We start from the raw sequence: 6,022 nt of genomic DNA on the forward strand, positions 1-6,022 counted from the left end.
ATGACCTTTAAGATTTACATTCTGATGTGAAAATAAAATTTCAATGCTATTCAAATCTTCTAAAATGTATTCGTGTATCGTCTAATGTGTTTTAAACTACCTACACGGAAATAGAATATACCTTTCAATATTGTTTTTTTTATAATGCATGTATATAGACAAACGATCAAATAGCCGATTTTGTTTTCAATTAACAAAAGTGCATATGTTGCCAATGACGCTACCAACTGCAATCTTATACTTTATATGCACAGGGGGAATCTCCATTTAAAATTAATAGTTTTACAATTGTAATGAATGACAATCACTAGCATTTAAAATCGTCAATGGCTTACGTAATTTAAGTTAAATGCGAAACAGTTGGTAGGAATGGTTCAGCTGATTACAGTTGTATTCTGATGTGAATTAAGAATCAATTTACTGTCTCGCATTACGTTTTGTTATACTGTTTACAAGTTATGTTTATATTGATCAGTTCTTAATGATAAACATTTAAAATTTACTAAAATAGTGAAAATGGATACATTTCTATACATCTATGAAACGAGATGCAAATGTGACTTACGTTCAATTTTTAAAATTTCCGTGCGATTTATTTAATATAAATAAATGAGGATGTGTGGTAATATACAGAATATGAATTATAAATACATTTAATGATTCTTCTTTGTTTGGAGCTAAATTTCTGTAGTCATCTTTACACATTAAAAAGTTGATCAAATGTTCAGATACACAAAAATATTACTTGTATAAATTCAGAACTGCCCATAGGCCATGGGATCGTTTTTTTTTTCATTTACTGACCCCTATAGTAGAACTTAAGGTTTTTATATGCTTTCTCATCCTTGTGTTTTTAGAAGATGAAAACAAGTTGCTTGACCTTTAGAAATTTATTGTAAAGATATGGAAGAATTGTCAAATGGTTAGGGTTTATTGCAAAGACGGGAGTAATATCTGTCTTCTTAAGGTTCATTCATCAACGGGGATGCAAATTTACCAACATTCTACTGTCATAAATATGTTCAACGTTAAAGTAGAATGGATTAGATAGTAGATTTGTTTTTTGATATTTTGCCAAAAATGTTATAATCCATATCGAGCTACTTAAAAAAAGTATAATAAAAATTATGTGTCACCGAACCCGATGACAACCTTCAGGTTGTAAACAATTGATAAATTTTGGAAGAATTGTTCAAGGAAAAGTCATTCTTATGTGAATAGAAAGAAAAACCAAATGACAGAATTTTAAAAAAAATATGAGAAAATAGCTCTTATAAATTGCATAAAGATAATTTCAAGAGAGAATGGGCTCAGCTTTCACTACGTTGTATAATACAAAGTAGAAAACATGATGTTTACATTCCTTAAAGTTTATGAAATTAAATGAAATCATAAAACAGTTGCGATAATAAGATATAATCTTCTAAATTTCTTCATTAAAATGAAAAGTGTAACATAGAAATTGCATTGCTGCCTCAAATTTGTTCATTTCAATACTAATAATAACGGTAGAAATTGCAGACATAAACAGATCAGATTCCTTATAATGAAATGAAGACGCTTCTGTCATTTAAAATGTAATTCAAACAAAGAGTACATTTTGCTTATGATAATACTGATGGTTTTAAATTAGATCCTCTTTCATCATAAATGTTCATAACATTGGCTATAAACGCAGTATACCATATGATAACGACATATTATGATTGAAACTGACGTAAGAACAGGAGGTCTCTCTTTGATGTTTCTGACGCTTAGAATAAGCAATTAATTACAAACGTTTGAAGGTTCCATATGAGGTAATCGGAGATTCTCACTAACAGCAATGAAATGCAAGATGACGTTGAATATCAGTTCCATTGACGTGATAGTGAATATGGTGTTGCCAAATTGTATTGTTTCAAGTACAGTGTAGTTTTAAAAATTATTTTTTTACCTAATTTGATTCCAATCAGAATAAGCAAATGTCGAAGTCACCTCTAATGTTCAAATTTTATAGTCAATAAAGACGCAAAGGGGAAAACAGTGTAAAACACATGGACTCTAAACAGCAATTACTGCTATTCATGCACACCCTGTCATGCAATTACTATAGTAGTAAATAGAAGGTCAATTAAGAATTTTACGTCACCGGTATATTGAAAGACAATAATTGACATGTTGGATATTTATCAAAGTCTTAACAGACCAATAGAAAGTTAAAACACGTATTTGACCCCAAAGAGGTATGGTCAACTTCTTTCATAGAATCAACATAGAAAACAATGACAAAACTTTAGGAAAGTTAGATATAAGAGAGTCCAAAAAGTATACTCTGTACTTCTTGTTTCATTCGTCAAGTTTTTCATCGATATTTCGATTTACCTCTGTCTTTATATTCTTTTCATTGATATAAAAAAAAAAATTTGCAAACTTGATTTCGCTCCTTTCGGTTTGTCATTTTTTTGATAATCTAATTGTCAAACAAAATTTAAACGGGTTCGTGTTGCTCATTGTTAAGATTGTGAATTTTGTGAATCGTTTTGAGGGCTGTTTTGGGGTTGTTTTTTTTTATGGAGGTCAGGGCCAGGGCTTAGAAATTAATTACAGGAATATGCTACATGTAACTGAATTTGGACCATTGTATCCCTTTGGTATCATCTGTCTTTCCTCGATGACCATTTGAAATCATAAAGAAATTAAACAACTCATGACTTGCGCGGCAAACAACCTCGTGTTTACACATTTGTACAACACAAAATGACCAAACAAAATAGTTACCAGGCCATGTGTGCTTGGTATCTCTTCATCCTGTGCATACACGTGTAAAAACATTTGGAACAAAATATATAAGTAAAATTCACCTCGAATGCGGGAGGTCGTGGGTTTGGACCCGATCGGGTCAAACCAAATACTTTAAATGGTATTTGCTGCTTCTCCGTTAAGCACGCAACATTAAGAAGTAAGAACAAAGAATGGTCGGTCGGAGTTAGAATAATATGTTCAGGTAGAGTAACATGTCGTCCTGCGGACTGTTACCTTGTGAAATAGCACGTTAAAAATTCGGGCCAGTGTGCCGATCTAGTACAAAACAGGGTTAATCTTCATATTACATTAAAATGTTATCGTCCTGAATATGCATTTATTTTGTCAATGGACTTTAAACAGCCATACATCGTCATCATCATCAGCATGTTTAATTTCTATATGATTGACTCAATGATTGACATGAAATGGATTTAAATTCACTTTTCTAATTTGTTGATTCAGTTCCTCATTTGTTTCTTGTCGTCTAAATATAAGAACTGATAAACGGAAGCAGTAATAGCTAATAACATTTTATGTTGCGAAACCAATTTTCCAATCTATTTTCATACTGATTGTAGCTTTCGATTTCCAATGGAGGATATTGGAGATTTCCCTTATTTGGAGAGCAATTGTTGAATTATCATTTCGTCAATAGCGATTCGACACTGATATAAAACCTCATCCACGGATAATGTCAAGTTGCCATCCTGAATGACATAACCAGATGAAGATTCTGTGAATGATGCAAATTTTCATAAACAAAATCAATCAGAGTTGAATTCGTATATGTAAATGATAACTTGTTGCTCTCCAGAGTAAAGGTCTGAAATAAATGAGATAAGCTAAAATAAGGATTTTAACTACGTTAACTCTCTTTTAATTGATGGTTGGCATTTCATGATCTAAATGGTAAGAGGGTTGACATGGATTTTGTTTTGATATATATAGCAATGATATATTGTAAAAACAAATTGGAACTATTACATTAAATCCGAGGCATTTACATCGTATGGTGCATATATATATGTACATAACAAAAAACTCACTTAGTAAGTTATTTATTTAATTTTTTCATTTAATATAACTTGTGGTTAACATTAAATATGCCGTTGAAATGTAGTTCACTACATACTGAAAGACAGTTTCTGTTTTTCATTATTGTATAGGTTTGAAGATTCAATTTGGATTATATATATATTTATTCACCATATTTGTATTATCTTCAAGATTGAAAACGCAAGTAGAGAAGTGATGTTTGGCAGGAATTGTAGTTTTCAAATCTACTTCATTAATTGCTTTAAGACGATATTAGATAATCTTAAATCTATGTTTTTTCCAGTTAATCAGGAAAAAAAATCTGCACGTTTTGTGACGCCATGCACCAACATAATTCCGTTTCACAGTTAAGTCGTAAAATGTATTACATCATGTCTACTTCAGTGTACACAATGAACAATGAGGTTGATATTGCTTGTTTGTTAGTAGGACCGTGAAATCAATATTGCCAATTGAAAGAGTAACAATAAGTATTAGTTTCAAACCATGGAACAGATAACAAAACGACGACTGAAAACCTGCATGACCAGTTTGATTCATTACTATTTTGATCTGAGCGTCACTGATGAGTCTTATGTAGACGAAACGCGCGTCTGGCGTATTAAATTATAATCCTGGTACCTTTGATAACTATTAATATATGATAAAGAAGTTGTGAATCAGCTAACACACAGAAAACTTAAATTGTTTCCCCTAAGTACATGTACACACTAATAGAGTTTTACCTACAAGGATTGTCAGTTTTCCTGTCGAAGGTCGGTGGTTCTCTCCAGGCACTCAGGCTCACTCCACCAATAAAAACTGACTGCCACGAAATAGCTAGTAGTGCTGAAAATGGCGTTAAAAACAAATGAATCAATCAATATAGTTTTACATGTATGTAAGTAAGGTTGAATTCTCTGGGTTTTTTTTGCGCAAATAAATTGTTAATCAAAGTAAATGGCGCATGAACCTTAAAAAAGACATTTCGACTATGAGAAACTTGAAAAAAAAATAAGTAAAAGAAAGTTTTAAAAATATATATCCAAAATCATATTTCTTTTTCAACAATCTATAATGGACGAATGATAATTTGTTTTTAAAGTTTTTATAAGAGTTGTAAACTGTGATCCCCAATGAATTACGAAAATTACCTTATTATGCTGTTAGTCCCCAAAATTTAATGATACGAACAATGCATATAAATGGTGGATATTACACTTCTTGCAAAGTGTTTTTAGAATCAGATTATAGTTGCGCATACGATATGCATATTGGCCCTATCAATCATGCGAAAGCTTCAGACTTATAAGGCTATGAGAGACTCCTGAAATCATGATTAAAATCAATCTTGCGATACTTAACATCCTGTGGAGGAGAAGGTACAAGTTTGATTGCTTTCTTGGGAATAATTAAAAGAATGATTAAAGAAAGAAGAAAGTGTGATGACAGCTACGACAAAAACGATATACAGTTAATGTGGACGCTTTTGAACATATTCATTACAAAGAGTACGTTCGATTCTGAAACAACGACTCAAAGTGTCTCATTTGAGATTAATTATGAAAAAACCTCAGTTACTATCGGTCACCAGCCATCAGTCAATTGAGATTTTTTTTTATTCGTTAATTTAATATCTGTGACATATTGTCTACTTTAAATGACAAAAGGATCATATATTTACAAAATCATGATTTAGCATTAAAGAACTTCAATATATTTCATGAAACAAATATTTATTTCGCTGACTAAAGTAATTCGTTATTACAGTTGAGTTCCCATTACATTTAATTACTTTATGGTGTCGTAAAAGATTTTCCAAACTATATTTTTGGTTTGATAATAAATTTCTTTAATCTCAAATGGTAGAAAATTTAATAATCAGAAAGGTGTTAATTAGACTTTCACATTTCCATGGTTACAACTCTTATATAGAATAAGAAGGCAGATTTTTTTCAAAATATCGCTCACAGATGCATCAATGACATTTGCCAAATTTGCTTCTTTAGAATTTTCTGTAATAACGACACTAAGTTATCTGAGCGACAGCTTACTGACTATTGATTTTCTAATGCTAAATAATTAAGTTTGAATTCAACTCGTATGTTGGTGTACTGGGATTTGATGTCGCAAAACAAAAGTCATTTGTAATACCTTGACTGACGAAAGAGCGGTATTGGTTTTATGGATACGTTGCATT

This window comes from Mytilus californianus, unplaced genomic scaffold (assembly GCF_021869535.1).
Source record: "Mytilus californianus isolate M0D057914Y unplaced genomic scaffold, xbMytCali1.0.p SCAF_3, whole genome shotgun sequence".
NCBI classification, from domain to species: Eukaryota; Metazoa; Mollusca; class Bivalvia; order Mytilida; family Mytilidae; genus Mytilus; species Mytilus californianus.